Source organism: Oryctolagus cuniculus, chromosome 15 (genome assembly GCF_051225735.1).
Source record: "Oryctolagus cuniculus isolate XC-2025 breed Fujian yellow rabbit chromosome 15, ASM5122573v1, whole genome shotgun sequence".
Classification (NCBI taxonomy): Eukaryota; Metazoa; Chordata; class Mammalia; order Lagomorpha; family Leporidae; genus Oryctolagus; species Oryctolagus cuniculus.
In genome coordinates, this window is record NC_142881.1 from 28,844,347 (window position 1) to 28,866,467 (window position 22,121).

The window sequence follows — 22,121 nt, forward strand, 5'->3', positions numbered from 1 at the left end:
AATTGCTTTTCCTGCATCCCTGGAATTACCCTCAATTGGATTTTTGTTGGTCCAAACAGTATAAAATAATATCTCACTTTTAAAAAATTTGCATCTACCTGAATACTACTAATTCTGAGCTTTTTTTTCTTATACATGTTGACCAAAGTGTGTTCATTGGTGAGGTAGCTTCTGATATCCTTTGCCCATTTTTCTATTGAATTATTTGTTTCCCTTTGGTCCATTTAGAGATCTTTTTGTTTGTTGTTGTTTTTAATTCTCTGTCTAATCCTGTATATTCAGTAGACGGAGCAGATGAAGGAAGCACTGAGCTAACACCAGCCCCTAATCCTGTGTATGATTAAGATTTTTCTCCAAATCTATTGTTTTCCCACTTCTTTATTTATTTTATTTTTTGCCATTCAAAAGGTTTTTTAATTGTTACAAGGTAAAATATGTCAATACTTTCTTTTATAGCTTTTGGATTTCCAATCTTGGCTTACAAAGCCCTCCCTCCCTATATTGAACTTGTAGCCTTCTAAATTTTCAAAAGTGTTATTGTCTTCTTTTTTACATTTGTCTTTAATCTATATGGAGTTTATATTTGTATGTGGTATAAAATATGAGTCCAGTTTTATTTTCTTCCTGATGGAAGTTGTCTTGGCACTGTTTATTAAATAATCCATTCTTTTTCATGGAATTGAAATACCAACTGTGTCACACAGTAAATTCTCACATGTATACTTGCTCTATTTCTGGGTTCTCTATTTATTTTATTCCTCAGATCCATTTATCAATCCCCATGCCGATACCAAATCGATTTAATTACGGTGGTTTTATAGTACATTCTGATATCTGAGGAGACAAGGCTCACCCTTTTTCTTTCTCATATTTGTATTTGCTGTTCTAAAGCATTTATTCCCTCTGTAACTTGAAGATCATTTTATTCAATTTTCCCTTCAAATAAAAACTTCTTGCTATCCAATTAGAATGGCATCAACTGTGTACATTAATTTTGGAGAAGTTGACATACCACTATTTTTTCATTCTTCCCAAAGATATTTGGGAGTACCTATTTTGCAACAAGCTCGGAGGATGTAGCATGGTCTCTGCCCTCCTCGAGTCCAGTTATGTTGTTTACAAATAAACAGCCCAGTAATGCACCCTTGGGTGTATGCCTGACAGAGACGAATGCTGACGCCCACCACAAAGACACTTGTAAGAAAGCTCAGAGCACTTTTATGGCACACAGATGAGAACTAGAGGTAATGCAAGTGTTCCCACAGTAGAGTGGATACATAGATGGTGCTGTGTTTATGCAATGGGAAATCGCACCGCAGTGAGGAAGCAGGAACCCTTGCTACCCCAGCAACACAGATGAACCTATCAGAGTTCACGCTGACCAGAAGACGGGGTGCACAGAAGAGCACATACTGAGTCCATCCATATCAAGTTCCAAAACAGGCAACACTTGTTCAGAGGTGGGGTGGAATAGTGGCCACTTTGGGCAGGTGGATGCATACTGGCTGTGAGAGGACACCCGGGAACCTTTGAGTGGTGGTCAGCCAGGTCCAGGCAGACTCGCACTGAGCCACACCCTCATGGGCCAGCAGCCTTCCCATTTGTATGTGATACTTCAGTCAAAACAAAAGGAATGAAAGGGAGATTCATCCCCACAAACAGGCTCCTGCCCTTCAGGGTGCCTGGGGTGAGCAGCCATCTTGGGCCTCTGCCTTCTGCTTGCTCCATCTCTGAAAAACAGAGCTTTCTAGTGCTTTCTAAGCTAGGCTGTTGAAACCTCCAAGCTGCTACAGCTGCTGCTGATGTCATAGTTTTGCAGCCGTCCTCCACTTTAAAAGAATTCATTAAGGAAGCTCTTGATGGACTGTGGTACAGTCCTGGGGAGCAGCGACAGACCCGCAGCAGCCAGCTGAGACTCCCCCCTCTCCAACTGGTCAATAAGAATCCTGGGTTGTGTGTCTTACCCCCAAAAGAGTTATAAAGTTCAGTAAGTGCCTGGAAAGCAGGCAAGACTCTGCGATGCAATCTGGATCACCCATTACCAATTTGCTTTGCTCACCCACCGTAGTGGCTGGGCCTTATGCTTCCTAGGGGAAAATGAGCAGTTTGAATGCCTGCCCCCTCCTCCTGCCTTCTCCCATCTCATCCACTCTCCTCCCTTTGTTCTCCATAAATGGGTTGCCTAATGTTAGGGGAGGGGGGGATGCCTATATTTGTGGCTCTTTGGGGAGAAAACTTTGAGCCAAACTTGGGGCTCCACACGTAACCCCGAGACTGCGAGCGTGGGATAGAGCCTGCAGCAGTTGCAGAAAGATGAGGCCGCGGCACCGCTGAGCTGAGTTATTTCGTGTCATTTTGTATTTCCGCTCTCCGGGGCGGTGACTCACTGCTTTCCAGTTCAGTGTGAGGACATGTCCCACGGTGCCGACTGCCCGATGTTCCTGGAGGACATTCCTAACCCACCACTCACCACGTTATTAGAAATCTAACTCCAAAATCACTAATCCCCAAACAGCCTCTGTTCTCTCAACCGCTGGCTTCCTCGCTTTGATTTTATGCACAGTAGTTCTAAACTCAAGGCCAAAAATTCTACCCCATGCCGAGCCACTTTCAAAGGAGAACCAATATGCTAAGACTAGAGGGGAATTTGAATAGCGGCTAATTGTCAGTTTGTCTAGTGAAAACAGCTTCCTCTGGCCCCTGAGCGGGCTGGTTATTTGTTAAAGGTTGCTGGGGTCTGGGGGCACCTCGCTGTCAGGGGCAGCTCGAACTCAGCAGTTTTAATTATTAATCAGGTCAAGGCTGGTGACAATTTTTCTGCTCTTCAGGGGAGGGCCCCTGAGAGCTGGCAGGAGGCGATGGCCAAGCCCTCGTCCTGTGCTGGGTGGAAGGCGGGAGGAAGGGGACCGACTCAAGCCAGACCTGTCCCGAGTTCTTAATGGTTCCTTGCCCTAGAAGGGCGTCGTGGAACATGGCTTACTCTGCCTGTGGGTTCGTCTCTCCTTCCCCGGGGGTGGGGGCTTTCTGAGCACGTGGGAAAGTGCTTCCTGCGTCTCCTTGCTGAGAAGGGGCTCACTCTTCACATGCGGCCGCTCTGGTGTTCCCACAAGCAGGCGAAGACGGCTCCTCTTGGCTTCGTTGCAGCACGCTTAGGAAAGGCTGAGGCTTTTCCTGGTTTGGGTTTGCAACATTTCCAAATGCAGGAGTCTGCTCCTGCCCTGCCTGCTGCCTCCTTCCTGATCCCTCAGGGTCTCCCTCTTCTTCTTGCCCTGAGAGCCCAGCTTGACAAGATCCAGAGAGGCCTCTTTTTTGTCTGCCTGTTTGTCAGCTGTTCTAAGCCGATCCAGCAGGCTCTGCCTCTCACCCTTGTTGCTAGGCAGATTCCCTTGTTGCTAGGCCACCACTGCTTCTTCCCAGCCTCAAAAGAGGTATACATTTCCGGTGACCCACTCAACTGACTGTCCACCCTCCCGCCCACCAGCAAAACAAGCCTGTCTGCACAGAGCAATCCCAAACGGGGAAAGAGGCGGCAAATCCAGGGCTGGCAGATACACAGGTGACAGCTCTCCTGGGGTGATGAGCAGGCTCTCTCCTGGGAGGTTTCTCAGGAGACAGCCATCACTTTGTGGGAATTTTCCGAGATCTGACCCTCAGCCTTATGGACTCAAAACTCATTTTATGTGCAACCAAAACCAGATCCTTGTCCTGGTGGCAGAAGCGTATTAAGCTGGAGAGACTGGTGCCTAAAAGCAGAATGATTAACGTATAATGAGACGTCTACCACATGGACCTAGAATGCTCCTGCAGGTATCACCTTTGCTCTGTGGAGGTGGACTGTTCTGGCAATGATGGTGTCACTGGAGGGTGTTGCAGAGTGGGCAGAGGGTGTTGGTTTACAAGGGAAGGGAATACATGTGCCTATCTAGCTCTGTATCTCTTGTAACAGTCTTACTATATGCCAGGGAAAATGCTAGGTGGTTTACAGATGCAGTTTCATTACCACCTCACATCAACCATAGGAGGGAGTTACCCACCTCACAGAAAAAGCAGGTTGCGTTCTATGACCCAGCTGAGGTCACTCCGCTAACGGGTGACAGAACCAGGATCTGAACCCAAAGCCATGGTTGGACTAACAGATCCCAGCTGCCTGGCAGTGTGAGATGACACATGGGCTGGGGCACGTTGGGTGATGGATACCAGAGTGTTCCTGAATCAGCCAGATGAAAACGCCCTGGAAATGATGGGACTCATGGGAGTGGAGCTTGGCAGAGCCGTGATCTGGAGCCAAGAGGTGGGGACGTGGTTCGGCACATGCCTCCCCTCTTCTGGAGGCACCTAGAGAGCGTGGCTTCTGGATCCCTGCTGAGTGCAGTGACAGATACAGGAAGGCCACTTGGGCTGAGAAGGTGTCTGAGTGGTGGAGGACAGGGCACCGGGGGACCAGCCAGGGAGAAGGGCTCCTGGGACAATGGCTTCACCACCATCTTGCCAGGCAGCCATCGACCAAGAGCCCAGCACCTGTGCAGACCAGGAGACCAAGACCTTGGCTTTAGGGAGAGGTGGAAGCAGCACTGGGGAGAAGGCGGCATGTTTGTGGGTGCACCAGGGTTGCTGAGCCCTTGGAAAGGGGCGTCTGGAGCCTGCGTGAGAAGAAGATCAGCAGGGGAGTGTGCTCCTCACCCAGGGGTCCAGTCAGGAGCTCCCGCGGCTCAGGGTAGGGCACGGAGCAGACAGGCAGGTGCAGACAGGGGCCGGGAGGCAGGTTCTGAAAGGCGCTGAGGGCTCAGTCAGGCATGGCAATGGACTTAGCCTCTAGCTTGGGCTATAGCGTGAGCACCTTTGCTCTGCGTCCAAACCCTGAGAACTGAGGAAGAGCAAGGGGCAGAGAGGTCTGAGCGTCCACCAAGCTGTACCTTCTGCCCGCCCAGCTTCTTGTTTTCTTATTTTTTAAAAAAATTATTTTTTTATTTAATAGGGGGAGAGACATACACAAAGACAGAGAGGAAGAGATTAATTATTTTAAAGATTTATTTATTTGGAAGGCAGAACAGCAGAGAGAGAGAGAGAGAGAGAGACAAGCTCTTCCAGCTACTGGTTCACTCCCCAAATGACTGCAATGGCCAGGCTGGACCAGGCTGGGCCAGGCTGAAGCCAGGAGCCCAGAACTCTATCTGGGTCTCCCACATGGGTGTCAGGGGTCCAAGCACTTGGGCCATCATCCGCTGCCTTCCAGTCTCATTAGCAGGGAGCTGGATCAGAAGCAGAGCAGCTGGGACTTAAACCGGCACACTGATACGGATGCCAGCATTGTAAGCGGCAGCTTTACTCAGGGTGCCACACCACGACTTGATTTTCTTATTCTTGCAACAACTTTGCTGGGACTAGATGTGAGTTACTCCAGGCAGGGCCTCTGTGCACTGCGAGTTGTCTGTTTCTGCTTTTGTAATTTACGCTTTTGGCTTTTCCCCCAGTTTCCTAGCACAGTACGGTTAGAACAGTCTCGGCCTCATCTCTCGCTGATACTTGCCCAGATTTGGGCCAAGGCAGTAGAGGGGGTTCCAGGGCCCCTGGAAATTTAGCATGGTGGGGCCAGCAGCTGTCTCAGCTGGATTTGCAGGAAACAGCTGGTGGAGCCAAGGGCCTAGGGAGGTGAAGTCTCCAGAGAGGAAGGGAGAGAGAGAGACATGGGAACAGCTGCAGCTGCGGAGCTCCCCCCGCCTGGACTCTCTCATCAGAGGCCCGCCCAGGCCTCCTTTCTCCCCACCCTGGCTCTGCTCACAAACAAGTCGAAGTGATGCCTCGGGGCCTACAGACAGTGTGCGAGGACAGTGTCTGGTGGGGACACAGACCCGGCTCTCACCTTGGAGCCCTGCTGGTGGTCACCTACAAAGCTTAACAGCACCTGGTGTATGATTCGGCTGCAGGGGGATTACAGCCCAGGCACCAGTCCAAGACTGTGTGGCCATGAGATTCACTCAGGGTCCATGCGTGCAGTCGGAATAGCGCAGACCTGGAAGAATTCGGGCCTCTTCTGTTAGCTCAGTAAGCTGAGAGTCTCTTGGAAATTTGTGCGTGGCTCCAGCCTGGGTCTGACTGGAGGCCCGCCCCCACCTCCACCTCCCTTATTTGGTGAGCTATAATTTTTTTTTCTTAAAGACTTGGAAATCTGTAACAAGCAAGGCAAGACAATGATGGCTTGACTTATTGCTGGCTGGCCCTTTAGAAGGACGGAGATGAGGAAGGTGCCAGTTATTCTGAAAGTTTTTGGGGTGCCTTTTCCTTATCCGCTAAGTATTTTGCAGTCTCAGGCTTGGTTCCTGGGCAGCAGCAGTTAAATTGAAATCTTGCTTCTCTTGGTAACTTGATGGCTTAGTTTAGGCTTCAGGTTGCTGTTCCATGAACTGCCTTGAAATTTAATCACCCAAATTTATTTCCTGGAGTGTTTTTCACCGTCTCCTCCAGGCCCATTAGTCACCATCCTGTGACCTGACAGAGTGATTACCGAAGACCCCGTGGCTCCCTCTCACTAGATTCAGGGGTGTCGGTAACTCGGGAGGCAAGTTCCAACTTGGGTCACAGTTGGGTGAATTTTCTGTAATGGTTGTGACTCCTCCCTGAGGGCATCATGGAGGCCCTGGGAGCACAGCCCTGGGCACTGCCTGTTCTTTCTTCTGAACTGGGAGATGGGAACTGGCTTCTCCCAGGGCTCCCGTTCTTTGGCTGGGGATCATATTATCCTTTGCCCCAGGCATGTCTCGCATCTCCCAACTTCAGTTTCCCTACTGGTGAAATGGGGATTGCACATGTAACTCAGGCTGCTGGGCCTGGCACGAGCATGCACCACATGTCAGCTCCCTTTCCTGCTCTGTATGGCAAAACCAGGCCTTCCCTCTGGCATTTGGAGAGAGAAATTCTATTTGTTGGATGTGGAAGCATTCTTATTTTTTTTTATTTTAATCAATTTATTTGAAAGGCTGAGTTAGAGAGACAGAAGGAGAGACAGAGACAGAGGTATTCCATTTGCTGGTTAACTCCCCAAATGGCTGCAATGGCCAGAGCTGGGCCAGACCAAAGCCAGGAGCTTCTTCCCACATGGGTGCAGGGGCCCAAGCACTTGGTCATCCTCTGCTGCCCTCCCAGGTGCACTAGTGGGGAGCTGGATGGGAAGTGGAGCAGCTGAGATTCGAGCCGGCGCCCATATGTGATGCCAGTAACCACTACACTACAACACTGGCCCTGGAAGCATTTTTTTAAGAAGATTTATTTTATTTATTTGGAAAGAGTTACAGAGAGGTAGAGACAGAGAGAAAGGTCTTCCATCTGCTGATTCACTCCCCAGATGGCTGCAACGGCTGGAACTGTGCCATTCTGAAGCCAGGAGCCAGGAGCTTCTTCTGGGTCTCCCACGGGGGTGCAGGGGCCCAAGGACTTGGGCCATCTTTTACTGCTTTCCCAGGCCATAGCAGAGAGCTGGATTGGAAGTGGAGCAGCCAGGACTTGAACCGGTGCCCATATGGGATGCCAGCGCTTCAGGCCAGGGCTTTAACCTGCTGCGCCACAGCGCCAGAACCGGCCCTGGAAGCATTCTTACAAATTGTGTTTCAAGGATAGTTGCATGCATTAAATATTTAGCTCCTCTTTCCAACCTTGTCATTCTCCTCTAAGAGAGACACAGAGAGAGATCCTCCATCCCCTGGCTCCTCCCCAGATGGCAGCAATGGCCAGGCCTGGATTGAGCTGAAGTCGGGAGCCAGGTCTTTCCATGTGGGTGGCAGGAGCCAAAATACTTGGGCCATCTTCCTCTTCCCTCTCAGGCATATTAGCAGGAAGTTGGATTGGAAGCAGAGGCCAGAATTGAACTGGTGCTTTGATATGAGAGGAAAGCTTCGAAAGTAGCAGCTTAATCCATTGCACCCCCATGCCAGCCCATATGTCTCAATTTTAAATGCTTTCAAGAATGAAAAATTTTCAGTGTGGGATAGGTGAAATGCAGTATGGCTCCCCCGGGTTAGATTCATGACCTCTGTGTTCTAGGCAGGTTCTTATAAAGATGTTTTTGTTTGTTTATTTGAGAGACAGAGAGGGAAAGAGAAAGTTCCCATCTATTGGTTCACTCCCCAGATGCCTGCAATCACCAGGGCCAAAGCCAAGAGCCAGGAACACAGTTCAGGTCTCGCGTGTGGGTGGCAGGAACCCAATCGCTTGAGCTGTCGCCGCTGCTCCCAAGGTCTGCATTGGTGGGAAGCTGGAGTCAAGAGCTGGGAGCCAGGAATTGAACTCAGGTACTGTGAAGTGGGACACAGGTGTCCCAGCCTCACACTAAATGACCACTCCCAGGGCTTAGCAGTTCCTGGAAGGGGTGTTTTTAGTTTCCTGCCAGTCCCCGCTCCCACTGCTGGCTGGGACATTCCTTCTCAGCTTGGCCGGCCCCAGCAGATAACCGCAGGGGCCCGCTCCTCCTCTGCAGACTCTTGGACCAGTTAAAGGTTATTCCATAGAAACCTCAACCAACAAGTCAAAAGATGAGTTTCCTGCTCTTAATAGATAATTTTTATTGGTTTTGCAATAAACGTATGAAATAGAAACAATAGCAATAAACTAGCTCAACAAGAAATCGAAAGGCAGAGGCCCCCAAAGCCCTTTCCGCCTCTTCTTAATGAGTCTCTAATTTATAGACCGACTAGCAGGCCCACTTTTCTTTTTCCAAGCTTTGCCAACTTTTCCGTCTTGGAGGCCTGGGTGTTCTGGGGGCTTGCGTGCTCATTGCGTGCTTGTTGCGTGCTCGTTGCGTGCTCGTTTCCACAGAGTTGCTGCAGTGGAAGCCGGGACACAGCAGTGCCCGGCGGGAGGAGGTAGCACCGCCTAGGGGCCCCTCTCCTCTAACTTTGAGGGTCTGGTCCCTTTGATTTCATCTTTATCAGCAGAGGGCTGACAGCTCATGTTGAAGCGGTCAAAGGCCACGGCTTAACTTCTAGGGAGCAAAGTTCCAGGGCCTGGGCACAATCTCCAGAACAGTCGGGAGGCTGGGGGAAGGGTTGTTTACCCTTTCCCCGTGCAGAGTATTTCTAGTCCCTGGTGCGGGGCCTCGTCCCAGCACCCAAACTGCCCTGCCCCTGTCTGCTAAGCCACAGCACGGGCTGGCAAGGGGACAGTGATCTTGGCTTCTCGGTGGACACTGATGCTACCTCCGTGTTGCTGTTCTCAGGGCTCAGCTCACTCAAGCCAGCCGGAGGCCCCGAGGCCCCTGGCCGTGGGTGTTTGCCTGCTGGGCTGCTGGCGGTGCCGGATGAGCGATAGCAGAGGTCAGAGGGCTCGCTGCTCCAGCTGAACATCTCTCCCGAGGCCTGCAGCCCAGAGAACAGGTTATCTGGGTTCCTGATCATGCCTCAGAGAAAGAACAGACGTCCTCGTACTGCGGTGGGAAAACAAGGCCAACAGGGTCCCCATACCCACCCTTGGCTCAGGGTCTGGATGTCTCTTGGATTATTGACTGATGTTCTCATGTCCAAAGCTGGCTTAGGACCCGGCCCCCCCCACCCCGCCGCCACTTCCGGTCCCTTCTTGGCTGTGTCCCTGCAAGGGCGGAGCTGGGGTGAATTCACAGCAGAGCCTCCCTGTGCTCCCCCCCAGCCTCCACACAGCCCCTCCCCAGAGGGCTCAGGGGGCAGGGAAGAGATGCTGCCTTTGTAGCCCACAGCCCCACAAGGCCCCACCTATGGCGTGCTGCTATGCTTCGAGGACACAGGACTGTGAACTTGAAATTGTCTCGCCTTTGTCACCTCCTGGCAGGTCTTCAGAGCCTGGGGACACAGTGGAGCGGTACAAATCGCAGCGGCGTGGCACAGCCCCCCCTCCCCGCTCCTGATGGGCTGCCTGACTCATATCCGTTTCCCTGGCAAAAAATAAGTTTTTGTTATTGCTGGCTTGGCAGAAGCACGGGAGAGCGCGCGAGGGTCTACTGCCCCATGCATCACTGGCCAAATTGCCTGAGAAATCCCAGCTCTAGAACTTTTCATCGTTGGCTGTGATGTACCGAGCAGAACGGCTGCTCCATTTCCCCCGCGCGGGGCTCAGCGACACTGGCACTTAGCAGGCCTGCTCTGCTTGCAACTCCCAGCAAATGTGGCCTCTCCCTTCCCCTCCCTTCCTCTTGGTCCTATAGTCCCCCCTTCCCCCTTTGCCCATCCCATCCCCCCATCTGCTCATCAACCCCCTCCCTGCCTCTACCCAGCAGAGCCATAGCTGGAGAATCAGGAGGAGGCCCACAATGTCATTTCCCCATCACTCTGCAGACGATGCCACGCTAATGTTCTTTTAATGCTGTGATGCTGCACTAATTAATAAGCATCCTGCACAGAGGCCTTGCCTCGCCTCTCCTCCCCTCTCCTCCTCTTCCCTCCCCGCCCCTCCCCGCCAGCTCTGGAGAAGGCCTCCTGACATCCTGGCATCTGGCAGCAGAGAAAGGATTTCACTCCTCTACCTGGGCTGCCTGATATTGCTATGAGAGATAACTGTATACGAACCAATAATCTAGCCTGACAATCCAATTTACTGACCAATAGCGCACAATCCACCATGTCATCGGCTGTGGGGAGGCCCATAAATTAGTTTCTAGTAATTTATTCTGATCAATAGAATGGGCAAAGTCACTTGTCTCTTTAATCAAAGGGCCTCTCAGAGATGTCAGGGCGAGCGGCTGCGTGGGAGGGAGGGAGCAGGGCTCTGTAAGCCACGAGGTGAGGCAATGGGTGCTCGGCACCAAACCCCAGCCCTGGCTTCCAGGACTCAGCAGGAGGCGCCCCAAATGGCCAGTGTGCAGGAGGGCCCATGGTCAGCCTCGCTGTGCCTCCTTTGGTCACCCCAACCACAAATCGTGGGCCTTCAGAAAGGCCAAGGGCAAGGGTGGCTAGGAGTGTGGTTAACAGGAGACAGACTGATGAGACACCAAGGAGGTCTCTTTTCTTCTGAATGTTCAGAACCCTAACCCTCCCCCTCCCCAGGTCATGGGGCTGACCCCCCCAATTCTGTTCTGTAAAGGGAGGCTCCTCGCCTGGGAGATGTGAATGCACCACTCCAGGGGAGGGAGTGGCACCCAGAGCTTCAGGTGCTTAAGCCTGGTGCCGTTAGGGTGCCACACTGAGGAGCCTGGCTTTGGTTCCTGGTTTCAGCTCCTGACTCCAGCTTCCTGCTGGTGCAGGCCCGGGGAGGCAGCTTAGGTGGTGGGTCCTTGCCACCCAAGGGTGTTTTGGATTGAGTTCCTGGCTCCTGGCTTTGGCCCTGTTCTGACTATTATGGCTATTTGGTGAATGAGACAGTGGATAGGACAGGGATCAGGAACTCCATCCGGGTCTCCCACATAGGTGCAGGGGCCCAAACACTTGAGCCATCTTCTACTGCTTTCTCAGGTGCATTAGCAGGGAGCTGGATCAGAAGTGGAGCAGCCAAAACTTGAACCAGTGCTCATATGGGAGGCTGGTGTCACAGGTGACAGTTTAACCCATTTTACCACAACACCAGCCCCCAGGTGTGCCTTTTTTGTTTGTTTTTTAAAGATTTTTTAAAAGGTTTTTTTTTTTTTTTTTTTTTTTTTTGACAGGCAGAGTGGACAGTGAGAGAGACAGACAGAGAGAGAAAGGTCTTCCTTTTGCCGTTGGTTCACCCTCCAATGGCCGCCGCTGCAGCCGGCGCACCGCGCTGATCCGATGGCAGGAGCCAGGATCCAGGTGCTTTTTCCTGGTCTCCCATGGGGTGCAGGGCCCAAGCACCTGGGCCATCCTCCACTGCACTCCCTGGCCACAGCAGAGGGCTGGCCTGGAAGAGGGGCAACCGGGACAGAATCCGGCGCCCCAACCGGGACTAGAACCCGGTGTGCCGGCGCCGCAAGGTGGAGGATTAGCCTATTGAGCCACAGCGCCGGCTCCTTAAAAGGTTTTTTAAAACATTTATTTGAAAGGCAGTTACAGAGAGAGGTCTTCCATCCACTGGTTCACTCCCCAAATGGCCGCAATGGCCAGAGCTTGGCTGATCCAAAGCCAGGAGCCAGGAGCTTCTTCTGGGTTTCCCACAGGAGTGCAGGGTCCCAAGCACTTGGACCATCTTCTGCTGCTTTTCCCAGGAGCTTTAGCAGGGAGCCGGATTGGAAGTGGAGCAGCCAGGATTTGAACCGGTGCCTATATGGGATGCTGGCAGGCACTGCAGCCTGGGGCTTTAACCCACTGTGCCACAATACCAGCCCCCAGCTGTGCTTTTTTTGTTTGACGTATTCAGAGCTGGCTATTCAGAGGGGCTTCGGGCACATAGCAGCTTCCCTGGTGTGTGAGAGATTTGTACCTGGGGAGGACATCTGCGTTAGCGCAGCAAACAGTGGGCCGTGGTCTGCCCTATCTGGAGCTAGGGAAGCCCCTACCCCCCCACTCCTGTCTCCACCCAGCCCAGGCCTTGCTGTCAGTAATTCCCTGGGAGCCTCCATCTGCACAGGAAGATGACAGCTTTCACTTCCAGTGCATTTCCTCCCCTCGCCCTCCCAGCTCACACCCAGCACCCTTCAGGAGCTCCCAAGCCCCTAGCACGTTGTGTGTGGTAGAAAAGCCCCAGCCATCTGGGTCTTCTTATGCGCACCCCATGCACGAGCACGTGATAAATCCGTGTGCCCTCTTTCCTTTGGACAGGGGAGGGAAAAAGCCCCTCGACCCTTCCTCTAGCACGGTGGACAGCAGTCAGATTGCCTGGCTTTGAATGAGGACTTGCTAGCTGCGAGGCCCCGGGCAAGCTGCTCACCTCTCAGCTTCCTCACCTGTGCAGAAGGGCTAATGACGGTGTCTTCCTCACATGGTTATTATTAAGAGGATTCAGTAATTTAATTAATATAAATTAAGTAGGGGCCATTGTTGTGGTGCTGTGGGTTAAACTGCTGACCACGCCGCTGGTATCCCATATTGAAACACCGGGTTGGGGCCAGCGCTGTGGTGTAGCAGGTAAAGCCTCTGACTGCAGGGCCAGCATTCCATATAGGGGTCAGTTCGAGTCCCGGCTGCTCCACTTCCCATCTAGCTCTCTGCTATGGCCTGGGAAAGCAGTACAATATAGCCCAAGTCCTTGGGCCCCTGCACCCATGTGGGAGACCAGGAAGAAGCTCCTGGCTCCTGGCTCCTGGCTCCTGGCTCTGGATCCGCTCAGCTGCAGCCGTTGTGGTCATTTGGGGAATGAACCAGTGGATGGAAGACTTATCTCTCTCTGCCCCTGCCTCTGTAACTCTGCCTTTCAAATACAAATAAAAAACCCTAAAAGAAAAATGCAAAACATTAAAAAAAAGAAAAGAAAAGAAACACTGGATCAAGTCCTGGCTGGTCCACTTCCGATCCAGCTCCTTGCTAATGTCTGGGAAGGCAGCAGAGGGTGGCCCAACTGCCTGGGCCCCTGCCACCCAGGTGGGAGATCCGGATGGGGTGCCTGGCCCCTGGCTTCAGCTTGGCCCAGCCCCAGCCATTGCAGCCATTGGGGAATGAACTAGTGGATGGAAGATCTCTCTTTGTTTCTCTCTCTATTTCAAATAAATAAATATTTTTCAAAAACATTAAGTTATACATGGATGTATAAAATGCAAAGAACAGTGCCCGACACATGGTAACTCCCAGGTCGAGTGCTTGTCCACCGACACAGAGACGTCAAGGGAGCGTGCTGGTGTGGCTGGGGAGACTGCCGGGGCTGCGTGATGCTCTGCTCCCTGCGGCTTGTGCGTCTCCTACCCTGCTTCACCTCTCGTCCCCCTTGTCCAACGTGAACAGATAAGGAAGAGTCCACTGCTGCTGCCTCCTTGAGACGCCAGAGACGCCAAAGGCCTCCACGGGAGGGTTTCCCCTCCTCCAGGGCCTCCGGCGGGGCTGTGCCTCAGCCCTGGGGAGAGAGACCAGCTTTGCTTCAGAGAAAATGAGTCCGCTCTTGTTGGTTAGCAGGGAGGGAAAGGGTCTTGGGCCCTCGTATTGGCTGCGGGGACCAAGGCGTGAGGAAGGCAGCAGGGCTCTCTGCCACGAGCTGGACAAAGGGAGACAGCGCAGGGCCATGGGAAGAGCAGAGGGCTCCTGGCCCAGCTCTGCCACTCAGTGGCCCCGCGCCTTCGGCCACCTCAGTTCAGGAGTCTGAGCCCGACTCTGTATCTGAGACAAGAAGGGGTAGGACAAGGTGCTCTCAGAATTGCTCTTGGATCTGACATTCTAAATTCCTCAGGAGTCGGCCGAGGAGACTGTTGGCTCCTCTCTGACCCCCTCAACCCTGCACTCCCCATGGTCATTCTCTGGAAGTCTTGGAACCAAACAGCAGCAGCAGCACAAGGAAATGTGTAATTCCCAGGAATACAAGAGTCACTGAAAAGAGCAGGGTGGGGACACTCTTGGGGGGGAGGGAGATAAGGCTCCCTGGGCCCCTGACCCCAGCTGGGACTGGGTCTCCAAAGGTGCAAGAGGCCAGGGGGTCTCGGCTCCACCACCAAGGTCAAAGCCGGGCCTTCTGACACTAGGAAGTCTCTGGGACCTCTCTACTGGATCCACCAGCCCTGCAGGCTCTGCCAGGGCGGGACGCCCCACGCTGAAGGCATAGACGCACAGAGGCACCAAGAGGAAACTGAGCCAGTATCCCACCTGAAATTCCAGGCTCCAGTGACTGTCCTTGAATCCCACCCTGGCCTCCTGTCCCCCCACAACCCGCCCTGGTGTGTCCATCAGAAGTGAGCTGCAGGGCTGGGGTACGGGGGGTCAATGGGGTGACGGCGCCAGGTTGGAGGCCTGAGGCTCACCCGGGGCAGCTGCACGGCAGGTGGACTCGGTTTCTGGTGAGCGGGAGTCTGGCACCCTCTGCTGACCCCGCGGCAGGAGACAGCTGGTCAACCAGGCTATGGCTGCAGCCACAGGGAGGGGGAGGGGTGGGGCTCGGAGCAAGCGGCAGCTTCCTAGTCAAAAGAGCAGCTCCCCTCTCTGAATAGATCATTTTTATTGGTTTTGCAATAAGCTTATGAGACAGGAACAATCGCAATAAACAAACCGAACAAGAAATCGAAAAGAGGGGCCCCGAAAGCTGTTACTGAGCCCTTCTCACCTTCTCTTAACAAGTCTCTAATTTATAACAAACACCAGCCCAGCACCTCCAAGGTCCCTGCTCCCAGGCTGGGAACCCACGGCCCACACCTGTGTGTGGCTGGTCGTCTCGCTCTGCGCCCGGAGGGAGCAGGAGATGCTATGGAGCAGAAGCAAGAGCGTGGCACAGGAGTGCGCAGGCCCCTGGCTCCGTCTGGGAGCATCCAGGAGACGTGGTGCCCCTGGTCCCCCCACTCAGATCTCAGAGCCCATGGGGCTGGCTCTGGAGGGCCCGCCTCCCTGCCCCAGACCCGACACAGCCCCAGGCTATGATGCAGATGGCAGCACTGCCCTTTCCAAACGTCCTGGTGAGGGCTTGGCATGAGGGGCGGGTCCGGCTGCTGCCCCTTCAGCGGGACTGAGGCCTGGGTTGGGGGGGCTGAGCTCCCACCCTCTGCAGGATCAGAGGCTCCTTTAGGGCAGGGCCTCGGCTCACCCCTCCTCCTTCCCTGAGGCTAAAGCCAAGGGCTTCCCATGTGATCGGCTTGCCCAAGGCCAGGGGTGGGGAGGGGTGTAAGTCCCTTCTCTCAGGCTGTGATCCCCTGGGGAAGGGCTGTAGCTTTTCCCTCAGTCTGCAGCCCCCAAGGTCAAGGTCACCCTTCCTTCCTTTGGACTGAGGCTGTAGGGACTCAGGGTTAGAGCTGCACAACAGACAGGAGCTCCCAGTCCCCTTTGTCACCGAAGCTTTCCCAAGCTTCATGTCCTTACACTTGTCCCTGCTGGAGGTCTGCAGCAGGCCCCTGTGTGCTTCCTGACAGCTGAGTGTGGGCAGGGCCTGCAGGGATCAGACCCACTGGCCGGTCCAGGATACAGAGGCCAGGCTGGGCTGTGCTCCCCTGTGGGGAACCAGGGCCTGCCCGCGATGCCTGCAATCTTAGAGATGGCCACAAGATGTCAGTGTGAAGCCGTGAAATGGCTCCTAACCTGTGGCTGCGCTCTAAAGGCAGGAAAGGGGTCGGGGCAGATGCCATGGCCAGAGCAGCACTTGGCAGCCAGCCCCAGGCTTCTCCCTCTGTCCCCTCCTCCCCTAACGACGATGCTCATCTCTCGGCTCTGCCCCCAACTCTTTGCTTCCAGAAGAGTGAGTTTTGAGGCTCCCTGAGACTGAGATCTGGGAAGAAAGGGGGCGCTGCTGAGGCGCCCTTGCTGGGTGGAGAAGCTACAGCCCTTCCCCAGGGGATCACGGCCTGAGAGAAGGGGTCTACACCCCACTCCCCCAGGCCTCGGGCAAGCCAGTCACATGAGCACTGCAGATGCTCCAGTGTGAGTATGTGTGTGCGCATGCGTGTGTGTGTGTGTGCGCACATGTGTGTGCACGTTGGCGACAGCTTCAGGCCATCACAGGCTGGGCATTCAGAGTTGCCTGTGTTTGTGTGTGTCTCTTTGCAAGGAATTGTGCCTGCCACAGATAAGGAAAGTTCAGACCTGCACGTGTCCCCGTCCAACCTCTCCTTTGGTAGGTGAACAAATAGAGGCTCAGGCGAGCTGTCCCTGCAGCCTGGCCTCCCGCCTGCGGGTCCAGTGTGAGTGTGTCTGCAGGCCTGGGTGTCTGCTATGCTTCTGTCTTAGCCAGCCACTTCCAGTGGGCTCTAGAAAGTTGGCCAACTGACCATCAGCCAGCAGGGTTATGAACAGAATCAGATGGCAATGGGTAGAGGATGGGGTGGAAGGAAGCAGACACGCAGGGTGTGTGGCTGTGGGTGTGTGTGGGTGCCTGCATCTCTACAGCTCGCTGTGGTGGCCAGCGGATGGAGTGTGCGGGTCTCTTTGCGGCCCTGGGTGCTTGTGTCAGAGACCCCGCTTCTGCTGTGTAGACTCGAGTGTGTGTGTGTGTGTGCACGTGCGTGTGTGTGACCCTGGATTGAGCATCCATCAGTGGACATGAGCAACGGTGGGTGTCTGTGAGCATGAGAGACTGCTTCCTCTCCCCACCTCCTTGCCCCCCACCAGCCTGGCTCCCCATGGCCCCTGGGGTTTCAGCGTCCCTGCCCCAGCAGCGGTGAAATCCTTTATCGGTTGAGGCAGCAGCGCCCGTGTCGGGATTTCAAGGTTCCTGTCGGTTCCATCCATCTTCTGGGGCCTCCTGGTATTAGCATTGATCTACAGGGGAAATGGAGAGCGCGGCTGGGTTATTACGCCCGCCCGCCTTCCCTGGGCCGTGATGGAGTGCACACAGAGAATTTTTGAAACATGGCCACCCTAACTTATTCTGTCTTCCTGCCAATAGCGTGGCACGGGTCCAAATTACGGGTCGATACCAGCTGATCTTTTTATGTTAAACTGTGATGAAGTTGCTTCTGTGTGGAGATGGGATTAGGCCTGGGCCCTCTTTTAGCTGAGAACTTTGGCGATGGAGCCAGGGTTGGGGGGATTGGGGAGTGGGGAGTGGGCATCCCGGCAGGGCAGATGGGAGGCTGAGGGCAGGTGGTGTGGGGCAGGGCGGGCTCTGGCCAGGAGTGTGGGCCTTTAGGGGAGGCAGAGCCAGTGCACCTGCCCTTCTTTCTCCCTTTCCGACCCTCACCACCCTGGGGACCCTGAGGGCCGCGCATCAGACAGCCCCTGGGTCAGCGGGCCAGCCCCTGCGAGGCCCCGCCTGCTCCCTCCAAGGATAGAATTCCATTTCTTCCCAGCTCTCTCCACCCTGCTCCCCACGCCCACCCCCACACACACCTGCACCATCAAACGGGTTTGTCCTTACCCTCCAAACAGGGAACTTTAATTAAAGAGACAGTGACCCCTTTTACGAGTGTGGTCGAGTTGGGTTTCAGGGCCCTTGTCCCCCGCGGCTCACATAACGCTAACAAAAGCTTGCAGGCCCCAGGAGGAGCCGGTCCCCCTCGTAGACATTGCAGGCATTGCGACAGGGGCACAGGGTGGTGCCGGGGGGCACGGGGAGGAGGGAGGCATCCTCGGGTCAGGCACCCGGCTGACTGCACGGTGAGGTCAGAGGGTGGGGGAGGAGCCGGCGCAGCTCCCATCCAGGAGACAACCACGTGGGCCCTGGCAGAGCCGGGGCCCAGCGCCCAGGTGGGACTCACCGCGCGCGTGCTGCCGGGCGCCCACCCGTCTGCCGGCTGGCTTGCGTTATGAAGCTAGAAGTAATTTCTAAGAGGAATAGATTGGATGTACAACTCACTCTAAGAATAGCCGATTTTTTTAAACTCACATATTTAAAGGAAAAGTGATTTTATGATAAAACGTAATTGCTAATAACTATAATAACACCACTCGACATATGGCGGGAGACACAGATTGTGTCCTGTATGTGAGGTGCAGAGACTGCACAGCACTCCCGCTGCGTGGGGCGGGGCTGCGAGAGCTAGACTCAGGCCTCCTGGGCTCCACCTCCCCCACCCGGCTCCCTCACAGACCCCAAACGCAGGCAACTCTTGGATTAGCAAAGGGAGTCTGAAGGGCCCTTCTCTTAGGCTTAGCCTGCCTCTTAACTGTTGATTTTTAACCAAGCACTGTCTGGGTTCTGTAGGGGGCGTTTGCTTGCCCTTTGATCTAGTTCTTTGATAGCCTTTGTGAACTCTTTAAGTTGAAGAGAGGGTTGCCCAATCTGTCACACTTATTCATTCAACAAACACCAGAGGCTGTTAAATGGAACCTGTGTGTAATGGATTCTTTCCAAAGGTGGGTTTTCAGGACCACTGCTGTGGTGTAGTGGGCTAACCCTCCATCTGTGGCACCGGCACCCCATATGGTCGCTGGTTTGTGTCCTGGCTGCTCCTCTTCTGATCCAGCTCTCTGATATGGCCTGGGAAAGCAGCAGAAGATGGCCCAAGCCCTTGGGCTCCTGCACCCTTGTGGAAGACCCGGAAGAAGCTCCTGGCTCCTGGCTTCCGATCAGCTCAGCTCTGGACACTGTGGACATCTGGGGAGTGAACCAGCAGATGGAAGACCTCTCTCTCTGTTGCTCCCTCTTTCTGTCTGTAACTTGACCTCTGAAACAAATAAATAAGGTAATTAATTAAAAAAAAAAAAAGAAAAGGTGGTTTTTTCGAAGTGGGGTGCAGTGCCATTCACCCCCAGAGGCTGATGAGTTGTCAGTTATCTGCAAGGGGAATCAGGTTCCTAAATGGCCACACAGGGATGCTCTGACCGGAAACTAAGGTTGCGTCCAAGCTGATGAAGTCGTGGAGGTGGGGAGTCCAGGCCGAGAGCGAACGCAGGCTGAGCAGGAGTGGAAGGCAGGCGCGCTGAGAATCCTCTCAGCTCCGTTCTGGCCTGGAGTCCCACCTCCACCTCTGTAAGTGCGCTACCCCCGGGCCCCAGGCAGGGACATTAGGTGAGGCGTGGGGGCATCTGTGGGGAGTCAGTGCACTCCCACGCAATGGGAGAGCATCCGGACCAACGCTTGCAGCGTCAGCACATCCCCGCGCCGGCCACGGCACCTACCCACGTGAGGGCCTGGCGCTGTGTGTGACTGGGAGTGCACGCACCCACAGAGAGAGGTCACAGCCCCTTTCCTCCGCGCCGGGGGAGGGACCTGGAGGCCAGAGGGGCTGGGTGTAATTGGTGTTGGCGTTTCCTCCCGCCACCGCCGGGGAAGCTTTCTCTGCTTCGTCCTCAGCCCGATCAATCCCCAGTCATGTGCCTTTCCACATGGACGCCCCCGAGCCCCCGACTCACCACGACCGCGGAAACTTCGTTAGTGCCGTTAATCTGCTGACCCAGGCAAATCACCCACTCTTCCTTCGGCCCGGCCGCCCCCCAGGGCTGGCTCCCTCTCCCCTTCCCACTGCCCACTCGCCCTGCCTGCCTGATGCCCCCTGAGCCCCTTCACTCCCTCCTTCCACGTCATTCATGTCCCCGACGCTTTCCGAGCCTTTTCCCAGGTGTGCCTGCTGGCACTTTGTGTCAAGCGCTTAGCCCAGGCCTGCCCCTAGCACCCTTGAAGCCGGAAAAGGGCCGTGGGCAGCTGCTCCCTGGGGGCAGAGGGTGCGGGCTGGGCTCTCACTGCAGGAACCGTCCAAGGAGGAAACTGACAGGCCTTGAGTGCGTCCAGTGTGCAGGCACCGCGCCACAGGTTTTACTCAGCTCATTTACCCTCACAACCTGAGAGGCAGGCCTTGTTCCCCCCATTTTAAAGATGAGGGAAATAGAGGCTGGAGAGATGAATTACTGGTGTGTGAGTGGCGCCGGCAGAATTAGGACCCAGACCTGCCTTCTTTTTGCCCTGCAGGAAGGAAGAGAACCCCCATCATTGAGCCAGGCTCCGGGCAGCGCCCCACTGAAAGTCTCTACGAAGGAGGCTCCACCTGAGGTCCTGAGTTGGGAGCGCATCTGTGTCCAAGCCCTTTTCCTCGCAGCCTAGAAGGGGTGCGCGGTGCCCAGCCCCCCGTCTGCACCCCCTGCACGGGCTCCTGGCCCCACAGGAGAAGGTCCTGCTTCCTCCTGGCCTCCAGTGCTGATGTGCTGGGCCCATTGTCCAGGCGGGAACAAAGACTGCGGATTTAAGCCGAGTGACCAGGCGGCTCTGCCATGCAGAAAACACCGCCCCCCTCGAAGCCGGGCCCAGCCGGGGGTTTGGAGGGGGACCCGAGAGAAAGGGGACAGGGAGCCTTTGAAAGTAACTAATTAAAGGGCCTTGCCTGCCCCCTCCCCCTGGGCGCCTAATCTCTCTGGGGCGGCAGCCAGACAATGTGCCCCTCCACCCTGCCCCCCTCACCCGAGGTTTAAAACAAGAGACAACTTGAAGTTAATGAGCGCCACCTGACGGGGGTCCCCTAATGAGAGGGGGCTGCTGGGCGGCTCGCAAATTCTCGGCCTCCCTGAATAGCTCCCCCCACCCCCTGAGTTTTATTCATCTAGGGCCAGGGGCAGGGGGCAGAGAGGAAGGGGGCCCACTAGGCCCGGAGCACGGAGCACGTGGACTGTGTGGTTCAGGCTGGGGAGGGCCCCACCCCCTTTCATGGCCCCTGCCCAGCTCTGAGGCTGAAGCTCACCAAGCCTGGCCTGAGACCTGGGAGGCCCAGAACCTGGCAGGGTGGCTCAGGGCCACTTCTCTTCCTAGGCCCTTGGTCACCAGCACCTGCTGCTGGCTTTTCCCAAGGGGACGCGGAGGCCGGGCAGGGGTGCTCAGGGGCTGCCGTACTTGGTGGTGGCAGGAGTCATTTGGAAGAGGCGTAGAAGTATCTCCTGCACACCGGGACGGTCTCCACTGTCTCCTTGCTCCACTGACGCCCTGATCCTAGTCTTATCTCCCACTGCCCCAGCTCCACTCCCTGCCTGGCTGCCGTCTCTGAAGCCTGCCTCTGATACCCCTGCTGCTTCCCATGTCTGCTGCCCATCTCCAAGCCCCCATAGTCACCAACACAGCCCCTTTGAGTAGATGCAGTGGTCCTAGTTCTGTGGTGTGGAGCCGTGCATGTATATGGAACAGCATGTGAAAAGTCACCCCAAGTCTACTCTCTTTTTACTTTTTTTTTTTTTTTTTTTTTGACAGGCAGAGTAGACAGTGAGAGAGAGAGACAGAGAGAAAGGTCTTCCTTTGCCGTTGGTTCACCCTCCAATGGCCGCTGTGGCTGGCGCGCTGCGGCCGGCGCACCACGCTGATCCGATGGCAGGAGCCAGGTGCTTCTCCTGGTCTCCTATGGGGCGCAGGGCCCAAGGACTTGGGCCATCCTCCACTGCACTCCCTGGCCACAGCAGAGAGCTGGTCTGGAAAGGGGCAACCAGGACAGAATCCAGCGCCCTGACCGGGACTAGAACCCGGTGCGCCAGCGCCGCAAGCTGGAGGATTAGCCTAGTGAGCCACGGTGCCGGCCCCAAGTCTACTCTCAAATCACCACCCCTGCCCCAAATAAATACTCCTAAACCCACTACCCATCCCCAAACCCACCCCAACCAGCCTGGAGCCCATGCTGAGATAGCTCCTAGACGAGGAGTCGGGGAGGCGAGCCAGGATGGCCTGTCCATTGCCCTCAGACCAGGAGATGACCAGCAGGGCCTCCTCAGAGCCATGCTACAGAATCCCCTTTCCTCCCCACT